The sequence below is a fragment of the Tursiops truncatus genome, chromosome X (assembly GCF_011762595.2).
Source record: "Tursiops truncatus isolate mTurTru1 chromosome X, mTurTru1.mat.Y, whole genome shotgun sequence".
Classification (NCBI taxonomy): Eukaryota; Metazoa; Chordata; class Mammalia; order Artiodactyla; family Delphinidae; genus Tursiops; species Tursiops truncatus.
In genome coordinates this window covers 98,694,744-98,706,961 of record NC_047055.1, presented here as the reverse complement: position 1 = coordinate 98,706,961, position 12,218 = coordinate 98,694,744, and positions in this window count along the sequence as shown.

The following is a 12,218-nucleotide window of genomic DNA, read 5'->3' as shown; positions in this document are numbered from 1 at the left end:
TCTTTACGTCCCTTTGGAGCAGGGCAAGACAGGGCAGAGGTAGATAAGGTCTTAGTAAATAACTTGAAAAACCCAAGGGTGAATGAGGAAAACTAATATTCTTGAGGTGTGCAAGTCCTTCAAGGCCTGGTGTGGCAGCCACGGTTCTGGATTCAAGTTGGAGTTTTAACTGGTAGGGAAAATGCAGCACCAAATGATTGGAATTTTCTTTTTATAACTTTCAGGCTATTAATAGATCACCATTCCTTTCCAAAGTCTATGTAGTTGCGTACATATCAAGTTGTAATAATCTGTGACTCCCCACTTGTCTCTTTAAGTAAGTCCATCAAACATTAAGTAGACTGCTTCCTTCTAGGGCAGAAAGAAGTATGTTTTGTGTCTAATTATGGGTAAGCAAAACTAGAATTTATATTATTTTAAACATTTTCTGTGATTCAATTTTGAGACTGGGGAGAAGAATCCAGGAAGCTAGATTCACTGGGATGCTTTGGGGCTGAATAAATGGGGTCAACTCAGAGAATGTGGATTAATACAAAAAGATGCCCTCACTGATAACCTAAAGGCCAGATTGGAGACAGAACTCTTCAGTGGTTAAGGACATGATTAGGACATGACAATTTCTAGTAAGAGTTGGGGGAAAGTTTTTTCTGCTTTGTCTACAGAGGCATCATCTTCCTTTTCAAACTTTCTGAGAACCAGTGCATAATCTCCTCCCCGCAAATGATGGGTATCTCAGGTACAACTATTTTCTGTGTAATTTTAATTCCATATATTATATTTTTTATAATTATTTATATATAGGGCTTTTGTTTCATGCCTAGAAAATGAAAGGCTTTATCTTTGTTAAGGATTAATAGATTTCTATGGTCCATTAAAAAAAGTTCATTTTGAAGCTCAGAGCAACCTTACTGGATAGAAAGGATTGAAAGGGAAAGTAAATGGCCTGGGTGGCTTGGAGGTGGTAAAAGGGCATTAGATGGAATAACTTGGAATCTACCATTTATGTCAAATTTTACATCTTTGTTTCTCTAGACCCCATTTTCTCATTCTGTTTTCCCTAGCAATAGACCATATTTAGCACAGAAAGTAGGTGTCATATGCATCTAGTCTTTTGTTATGTGTGAAATTGAGGAGGTGAAGGATTATTTTCATACAGATAAATAGTACATGGAGAAAGGAAAATTAAAATAAAGAAAATGAAGCAACTAAAATTTAAAACAGGGAAGAATTAAAGAAGGAAGATTGGCAGAACCTTCCCAAATACTTGAGTGCAAATTTTGGAATCATAGTTGTTATGCAGTAGTTGCTTTTACCTGTCAGAGTAGGGGACAGAATACATGGAAGAAAGTTTGTGTCTCTTCAAGGAGAAGAATGAGTGCTCCCATTTTCATGTTTATTATGACAGCTATTTCTGGTAATTCTAAAGCTATTAAATGCTATGAAACATAAACTAGTTCTAATACACTCAGTTTACGCAACAGCTGGGAAAGAAAATCAAAGCCACTCCGTTGGACCAGCTGAATCGTGAGAAAGGCATTTCATACCCCTCCAGCTGACGCAGCACACAGATCAAACTGCCAGCTGTATTTTAGGGAAAATATGTCACAACAGACAAATGTAAGTAAAGGACAAATCCCCAAAAAGGATTTTCTGCATATGAATCACACTAGTAGGAAAACTTCAGAATGAGTAAGTAAAAAGTTAGGCATCATCCCCTCAATATTTAGAAAACCCCTCATACCCACTGCAACCACCATGAGATAAAATAAGTTTTTAGAATTATTTCTCATAGAAACAAAAATCATGAGCCAGCATCTCCTAAATATATTCACCATTGGTCTCTTTGTGCTGACTTTAGATGTAAAATTCTCACAGAATTGTCAATAATGGAGTCCACATAAAAGCCAAAAACATAAAAGATAAGGGAAAAACCCATCAGGTATATATTTTTTGCATATAGCTAGTCAGGGATTACTACAACTTCACACTTTAGAAATGTGCTCAATATAAACAGTTGTCAAAATGATCTTGGCATATTTGCCAAGTGATGCATTGTATTGAGCCTGTCATGTGGCAAGCATTGTTATCTGTGAACCAAGTACCTTTATTTGTTCCATTCACATTGAGGAAGAATGGTCACGGAGTGCGTAAGTAGCTTTCCCAAAGTCACACAGTAAGTGGCAAAGCTTGACGTTTGAACCCAGACCATTGAGATTCGAAAGGCTGGATTCTTTGCTTCGTTTTACTCTGCCTGGTGGTTGCCTAGTTTTACTTGAAATTTCCTGTGATGGAGAGATTGCTGGAGAGTTCCCGGTTCTCTAAGGCAGAGTGTTCAATCTTGAGCAGTTCAAAATATCATCCTGTCTCCTCCACTCATTGTTCATGGCAAGAAGTTTTGGAGCCATAGGGATCCAATCTATTCCCTCCTTTGGATGACAGTCATTCATACAACCTGATTCCATTTTGAATCTTCGCTTCTTGTTACTGAATCCTCCAACTGTTTCTCACATGATATGTATTGGGTCTCTTCAACTTTCTGGCTATTGGGAATGTTACATATTCTGTCTCTGCAACTGTAAAATGGGGACCATAATATGTCTTACCACTCAGCTTTGTTGAAAAAAATTAATACTGAGTTAATATATGTAAAGCTCTTAGTACCTGGCACATAGCAAGTACTCAAAAATGTTTGTCATTAATATTATTATTGCTGGTATTATCATTGCCCTTAGGGCTGTTGTGGTGATTAAAGTGTGATCACATAGGTAAAGCCTCTAGTACAGAGCATGGGTCAGTTTAATCACTTAATATATGTAAAGTTCCTCAGCCTTTCTGTAAGCATCTAAGGTTTGGGTAGCCTTCATGACTCCTTTCATCCTTGTGAGAGTTTATTTTCTAATTTCTCACATTTGATGGTTTGTTGCTACAATAGACCAGTCAATTCCATCTCTGTATTAGCAATAGATTTTTGTTATATATCTTCCTTTCTTAGACAAGTATGACCTCTGACTTTAGAATGACTGTCATTCCATTTTGATACACGTTAACTGCAAAAAAAAAAATCAACAATCTGCTGCAATGCCTTGATAAATGTGTCTTTCCATGGGGCCAGTCACAATGATTCTGGGATGTCTGAAGAATGTTCTTGAAGACAGTGGTAGACATTCTCCACACTCACTAGTGGGCTGGCACCAGGGTCTTGGCAATGAATGTCTGTCATGGTACAGATACCCTGGATTTTCATTTGGTTCCACAGCTGCAGCATTTCAAGGGATTCTTTCTCAGGATAAACATAATGATGTGAGCATCCATGCTGAACAGTAACACATTTTACTGAGAATTTTCCTAATGCAGTTCTCTAAGCTACTTTTTCTTTTGCTTTGTTCATTGATTTGATTAACTGAATAATGCCTGAAACTATGTCATATATATATGCACAGACCTAATCAGTGTGGGAAAAGCAACAGCAAAAAACACAGGGCATCTGCCTTGTCTATTCAATAATTTCCATTAAGCATGTGCATGATAGGAAGGTAGGAACAGCCAAGTGTTGAGTAAGTGGTCTGGTAGTACCAGGTGTAAGGAGGCCTACATCATGGCTACTGTTAAGCATATAAATGCATTATAAATGGTCTTTATTCAAGTAGGTCATGGAAACTATGGCCATGTTTCCATGTTGGGAGAAGGGAGATTTCTATCATCCATTCTCAAAATAAAAATCTTCTTTATTTTACTGTTGCTCTTTCTGTAAAAAAAAAAAGGAATTCAGTCACCATTTCATAATCATAAATGTATTTCTAAAGAGTAGGCAAAATGTAGTTTAAAATATTGAGCACACTGAGAGCATTTTAACAATGTTAATTAATATTGATTTTTGGTTCCTAAAGTATATATGACTGCAAAACTTTAATTCCTTAACATGGTTCATTATTTTCATAACTATATAAAAATTATTCAATCCTGGGTTCCATCTAATCCTTCAAAGCACAAGTACTTTCAACTACCACCATCAGGATTTTCTGACCACAGATGTTTTCACCCATGCTGTGAAAAACGTTGCCACATGATTTCTGAAGAATGAATGAAATGAAAATGATAAATACAGTCTGGCCTATGTGGATGAACCATCTCATTCCTTGAAATTTATTTGGAGGTTGACACTTAGCTTTATCTTTAAAATGCTTCTAAGTTATTGCCTTTCATACACTGGACATAACATGAGATCTAGTTTTCTTGAATTCATTTCATGGCCTTTTCCTTCCTTTACTTATAGAGAATTCATAACTCATCTAGCTATACATTGTAGATGCTTACTGCCTTGGTCATGCACCCTCATGCCCCCCACCAACCCCAAATTATCTCAGAACCCTTAGTTGAAAGCAAATAATGGTTTGGTAGAGTTATGTACAAAGGGTAGCCAGGATTTGTGTTAATGAGGACTGGTAAGACACTCAAAGACATTCAGACACAGACATGACTGTCATGAAGGAAAAAGTTTGTTCCACTCACAGGTCCCTAGAAACACAAGGCAAAGGATGCCATGCCAGGCCACGTGGGGGAGCACCAGGGTCAGTCAGGAGGTAGAGTAAGAGGAAAACATGGTCACAAGCTTATGTTGTGGTTTCTATGGGAAGGAACTGGTGAGACAGGGTCAGCAAGTTTAGGATTAGGTAGTTTGAATAATTTCAGTGGGGTCTGTGGCATAGCAGCTGTCCCTAGTTGTCTGGTACCTGGCTCTGGAGTAATTAGGGCAAGGGGAATAGTGGCCTGGAGTGCAAGACCCCAGTAAAAGAGGTGGCTGGAGGAACGGGCTCTGGATTGGTTGGTTTGCATATGAAAGGCACATTTTCCAGATGAATTGTTTGCTGTCTCTAGGAATTGGCTAACCCCGGGAGGGTCAGTTTCTCCAGGGTCAGCAAGGCCACAGGATGTCAAAGCATGAGAGTATAAAAAATAAAAGTCATGATTAATACAGGTTGGTGCCCATGGTGAGAGAGATACCTCGCCTGTATGACTGATTTATCTGTCATTACATGCCCAGTCAGACCTCAGAGCCCGGCCCATAGGAACTGATAATAGATATTTGGTGTATTCTAGGGCCTAGGCTGCACTACTTAGTAAGTTTTGCTTGCCTCTTGAAATTTATAAAAGTATTTGGGAGGAAAATAAAAGATCAAGATAGAACCCTATTTTATTTATCTAATAATAACAGTAATCTGTAACACTTTTTTTGAGTGTAGCTCAGCTTCACTAATTCCCTACATATGTTTCCAATAATTGACGGACATGAATTTCAAATGGCACATAGAACTCAAGTGTCTCAGCCCTTTGATGAGCCCTAACCTCCTCCCCTGCCCTGCCTTGCTTTCTACATCCATGAACTATTCCCTTTCAGCATCTGTGTATCTGTTTGTGCCCACTACTGTAGTGCTGAGGAGATCAAACACATCTGTCAGTCCAGCAGCAACCATTTATTGAGCACCTGGGGAGTACACAACCCACAGTGTGTATCTGAGTAGATAACAAAAACTAAGCTAAATTACTGTTGTTGAAATGAGTGGAAGCAACAGGCTCCTCTTTAAGGATGAGCAAATTCACGTTGTCCTTATTTTTTAAAGGCTATTTTGGGAATCATAAAATCAAAAGATGTTTTTCAAGCATTCTTCCTTAACTTTTTAAAAATAAGAGTATCTTGAAAGGAAATCGTGTGCATTCAATTTAAGTTTATTTCATATTATACCATTACGTTACGGGTTTATAAAAACTGCTTTACATTCTGTAAAACCCTTTGAAATTTTTTAATACAAAGTTTTCTTTTTTAAAAGAGGGAAAAATTACTGGAAGTTAATGCCAACATTTGAACCTTGATAATTATTTAATACACCTCTTTTATATGTTAGGGTCCAGGCAACCCTTATCTTTATCAAGAAGGGCACTAAAGTTTGAGGTTTGCTTTGAGAAGGAGTTTTGTTTGTTTTCTGATTACAGTGCTTAAACTCAGCTGGCTGGCATAAAAGTATGTTTTCTACATCAAATTTACTGGCACAGTAACTATATATTGTAACGAGTCCCGGGTCCCACATTTTTTTTATTGAAGTACAGTTGATTTATAATGTTGTGTTAATTTCTGCTGTGCAGCAAAGTTATTCAGTTATACATATATATACATTCTGTTTTTTAATATTGTTTTCCATTATGGTTTATCATACGATATTGAATATATTTCCCTGTGCTACACAGTAGGACCTTGTTGATCCATTCTATATATAATAGCTTACATCCGCTAACCCCAACCTCCCACTCTACCCCTCCCCCAACCCCCTCCCCCTTGGCAACCACCAGTCTGTTCCCTATGTCTGTGAGTCTGTTTCTGTTTCGTAGATAGGTTCATTTGTGTCATATTTAGATTCCATATATAAGTAATATCCAATGCTGTTTGTCTTTTTCTTTCTGATTTACTTCACTTAGTATGATCATCTCTAGTTGCATCCATGTTGCTGCAAATGGCATTATTTCCTTCTTTTTTACAGCTGAGTAGTATTCTATTGTATATATGTACCACATCTTCTTTATCCATTCCTCTGTTGATGGACATTTAGGTTGTTTCCATGTCTTGGCTATTATGAGTAGTACTTCTATGAATATGGGGTACATGTATCTTTTTGGATTAGAGTTTTGTCTGGATATATATCCCACATTTTTAATCTCCATTGTTTGAGGGTGGCCTTTGAACTTACATTTTAGGACTGGGAAAAGCTGTATGGCATGGTCAAAAACTTTGAAACTAAATCAGGAAACCAGCATGTATAGATCTGCTTGCTCTGTCCTAACCCACAGTGTGGTTTGGGGCTGATCACTGAACCCCTTGGCATCTCTGAATGGAAGTGAGATCAATACATTACATGTAAGAAGCATCTTTTTTTTTTTTTTTTGCGGTACGCGGGCCTCTCACTGTTGTGGCCTCTCCCGTTGCGGAGCACAGGCTCTGGACGCGCAGGCTCAGCGGTCATGGCTTATGGGCCCAGCCGCTCCGCGGCATGTGGGATCTTCCCAGACTGGGACACGAACCCGTGTCCCCTGCATCGGCAGGCGGACTCACAACCACTGCACCACCAGGGAAGCCCAGAAGCATCTTTTTTTTGTAGTTTATTGATTTTATGTAGTTCAGAAACCAGTCTTATCTAAATCATGATATATTTAACCTCAGTGAAGTCTTTCGGTCCATGCATACCCTTAATATCTCATCTTATACCTATATTAACGTTCTTACTTATAATCATTATTTTAAAACAAGAAGCAGCTATAGAGATAATTGAGTCTGGATCACTTCCCTCCTAGAATATAAGCTCAAGAAGTCATGATTAATGCCTGGCTTTTTGAAGGGATATATCCTAGTGGCTTAGCACAGCATCTGCTATGTGATATGTGCTCAGCAAATGTGCTGCAATATATTAGTAGCTGTTTTAAAATCTCATCTAGGTATTTAGAACTTATGAACACTACCTAATGATTTGTGAGGTAAAGCTAAAGAAGGGAAAATTTTAAGTCCTTGTTATTACTCTCTAGTCCCCTATAGTGGGGGGATGTAGACATAGAGAAAAACAGGATTGATGAGTGTGTGTGTGTGTGTGTGTGTGTGTGTGTGTGTGTGTGTGTGTGTCTTTTGGAGGAGGGGCAGGAAAGAGATTTAGGTAGACGACACAGATACCTATGACATTGACAAATGACTGACACAGAGAAAATATAATCATTTGCTATTTTTAAGAGCATATAACTACATTTAGTGAGTTATACACACAAATGAAAGGCCAATTTACTAATGGCTGAAGAAAACGGACTCTAAATCTCAAGGAAGGAAAGATAATTACCTTATTTTTATTTATGTTTTATTTGCTGTTTACTCTTATATGCTGTCTCTTGAGATACTTATTTTCTTTAGTCAACAAGTAAGGCTTCTACTGTGATATCAAAATGAAGCGTTTTTTAAGAACTTTGTGTGAAAAATGGTTTATCTCTGGGATGTTTCTCCCACCAGAAGTCTGATTGGTCACACTTACTTAATAGCAGCTGTTGGCTTCAGGAAATGTCAAGGAGACTAGAACACGGGGGCTGCTGATGTTGGGTAAGGGAGCAGGAGAGTGTGAGAAGGAAGGAATTGACTCTTTCCAATTTACTCTCAGAACAGGCTGAATCGAAGATGCAGTCATAGCCAGTTGTGTATGGATGTACACTGCACATCAGCCCGTCCATGCTTAATGATTATGAGTCGCCTGTTTGTATCGTCCAAACTCAATACTCAGACTCCGAGTGTCTGCACAGTGCACAAAGAGAAAAATCGATTTCATCAGAACTGTCTCATTTTCTATCTCAGTGATTCCCCAATACCTCTCCAGAACTGGGTGCATCAGAACCATGTGAGATGGTTATCAAAAATACAGAATTTGAGCCTTGTTACAAACCTCTTAAATCAGAGTCACCAGGTTTGTGGCCTAGGAATATGCATTTTATTAATCTCCCTAGGCAATGCTGATTTGGACTAACAGCTCTCATCAACATATTACTGAGTGATATCATTGATTTTCTAATAATTTTTGGATCATTTATTGTTTTCAAGTCACATATGAAAAGTCAGAAACCCTATATTCCAGAAATTTATAAACCAGGAGATTGACATCCTAAAAATACAATGTAGTGACATGAAAAGAGAACAGAATCTGGTTTAGTAGACTTCAGTTCTAGTGGGGTCTTTGCTTCGTTACTAACACTGTGACTTTTGGCCAGAATAGACTGAATATGAAACTACTGATATTTGCATTTTTTTGACCCACAAAAATGGTGATTTTATATGCTTCAGCCCAATGATTTAACTCTGAGCGTTGTTTCCTGTGTTTTAAATGGTATCATATTATTATCAGAAGACTATTTTTAGGATTAAATGAGCTTTTATAAGTAATACCTCTCTAAAATTATAATGTGAGCTGTTCTTTCATCTCCTTTAGAGACCACACTACTGGTAAATGCTAGTCGTTATGTTTGGGCATTGTACACTGTTGGATTATGCTCTGCAGTACTTTTTGTTGTGTATACACATAAAATCTGCTCCACACTTTGGGAAATTTAATGATGACTGTTAAGTCCATGCCATCATATGAGAGTTCTCACAAAGAGCTGCGGCTTCTTCTATACCTTGGCTAGAATGGCTTCTTGTAGTTGTTGCCTTTCTATATGTCCTTATGCCATTCCTTCAGCCCTGGCTCCCTCCATTTTCTTGACTGAGAAGGCCACAGAGCAACTGCTTAGTTATGTTGCTATCACTCATTGTTAGCTTCATCCAAGGAAGAGATGTTCAATTCCAGGAAGAGCTCTCCAATATTAGCATGCTGGCCAAACTCCAGGACTTCAGGATGGTGATTCCAACCAGCTACTTAAACTAAAAGGGGGATTCATTGCCATAACTAACCGAATTGCTGCCAGTAATCATTGAGCAGTTATTGATATGAAAGTGGTGTTATTTGAAAGAAGTGAAAAATGTTCTGATCTTCAAAAATGTGAAGATTATAGGGACTTCCCTGGAGGTCCAGTGGTTATGACTCCGTGCTTCCACTGCAGGGGGCATGGGTTCGATCACTGGTGGGGGAACTAAGATCCCGCATGCCACATGGCGAGGCCAAAAAAAAACCTGTGAATAGTATAACTTTCCAAGAAAAGATTGGTGGATGAGTTTTCAATACCCAGAAAACCTTAGGAAATGATCTTGGCAGAGATGAATTGTGGATACTGTGACAGGGAATTGGTGCTTTGGGGGGAGCCAAAATTAGTTTGCCAAGAACAAGTTGAAGGATTTATCAGCTGAACTTTCTTTTTCTAGGTAACTTTGACTTGTAACTTAAGACATTTAATTATGTCTCTCATAATGTCCTTCTGAAAAAGCTTGGAAAATAAGTGTTTGTGATTGAACAGGTGGAATCATAGCCAACTGAGAATTGTGCTAAATGAGAGTGTTGTTCAGAAGAGATCCTAAGTGGTCTCTGTGCAGTGATGTGCTGGAGCCATGCCAGCTCTTGAGATCTTATTGTACACATCTCTTCCTAATGCCTCATTTGGTGATATTACATCACTAGGTTGAAATCGGCCATGGTGGGACTATTCATACCAAGGAAATTGGTCAACAGTACAATCTGGGTTTTATTTTTCTCTAGAGATCAGTTAAACATTTACCAGCACACCATTGGGCCTGTTTTTTCCCCAGTTTTGAATTTTAAGTCACAAAAAAATACTGTATTTATGAGTCAATGTGCTAGAGTTAGGGGAGAAAAGGATGTCACTTGCCCTATGCTGAGGTAGCTTCTTGTCTAGTATGAGAGAAGGACATTTGGCATGCAAAGCCCTACATATCATACTCCCTTGATTTCTCCTTTGCTTTCTTCTTTGCTCTCACCTTGTACGAATTTCTCTACTCAAATGCTATGTTCTTAGCCTCACAGGTATTTTTGCTATTCCTTAAACACCCCAAGCTCATTCTTGCCTCAAGCTTTTGCACCTGCTATTCTATCAGGACTTCCCATCCTCCAGAACTTTGCATCCCTCCTCTGTCCAGGTTCAAATACCACTTCTTCAGAAAAGCCTTCTCCGACTACCTCCAGACTAAAGTAAGCAACTCGCTCTGCCTCTCAGTCACTCTTTTTTCACAAAATCCAGGTCTTTACTTTAAATAAACTGTTACACTTAGAATAGTTTTGATTTACAGAAAATTTCTAAAGATAGTTCAAAGTTTCTATTATATCCCCTGTCCAGTTTTCCCTATTATTAACATCTTGTGTTACTATGATGCATTTCTTAACAACAAAAAAGCCAACATTAGTATTTTACTATTAACTGAATTCCACATTGTATTTGGATTTCACTTTTTTTTTTTAGCTAATGTCCTTTTCTGTTCCCTGATCACAACAGGATACCGCATTATGTTTAATCAACATGTTTCCTTAGCCCCCTCTAGTCTATGATAATTTCTCAAATTTTCCTTATTTTCGATGACCTTGACAGTTTTGAGAAGTACTGGTTGAGGCATTTTGTAGAATGTCCTGCAACTGAAGTTTTTATGAAGTTTTTCTTATGGTTAGAACTGAGGTTATGGGTTTCGGAGAGGAAGACCACAGAAGTGAAGTGTCATTCTCATTAGATTATATCAAGGGTATGTGCTATCAACATGAGTCATCACTGATGATACTAACCTTGGTCAGCTGGCTGAGCCGACAGTGTTTATCAGGTTTCTCCACTCTCTTACTCTTCCCTGCCCCACCCTTTCCATCAGAATTCTCTTTGGAAGAAAGGCATTAAAGGCAGCCCACACTTGGGGGGCGGGTGGGGAGTTAACCTCCATTTCCAGGAGGGGAGAGTATCTACATAAATTATTCTTCTGCACCAGAGATTTGTCCACCCTCCCCCATTTATTTATTTATTCAATTATTTATTTATATTGAGCACTTACTAGCACACCACCATGTCTATGTTTTTATATGGACTCATGGATATTTATTTAATATTTTGAGTTATAATCCATCACTTTTTATTGTTGTTGTTGCTCAAATTGTTCCAGCTTTGGCCAATGGTAACTCTTTCAGATTGGCTCTTAAGTCCCTTTGATATAACTTCATCTTTTTTGTTTTTTGAATACTTCCTTACTTTCTGGTACTATAAGATGCTCCAATCTCATCTTACACATTCTCTGCCCCAATGTTTCTCCAAGAAACCCCAGTTCCTTTAATTGGAGAATGGTATTAGAAAGCATGATCTGAGCACTGAATGTGCTTGTTGCTATAGAGGTATGCTTACTTATAAACCCTCTCAGTGAACAGAGGTAGAAAATATATGTATGCATATTAAGCCATGTACACGCGCTTATCTAAATTTTTTATCTATCCATCTGCATTATAATAAGCTGAAGATGAGTTTATACTGATGCCTCCAACTCTAATCCCGTATCAGAGGGTTTATTCTACCTCCTTGTTTATCTATAACCTCCTACTCCAACAGTGAGAAACCTGACTCCCACCATCTGCTATCCATTTACTTGTTTGTTCAGTCCCAGTGTACATGTGTAGCAACTACAGAATTGTTAACCTGTACTCCCATGAGAAAAAATTTACCAAAACTAGATTACAGTGTTCATATTCATTTTCTCTTGCCTTTAGTCTTACAGTTTCCAGTCAAAAGACCAT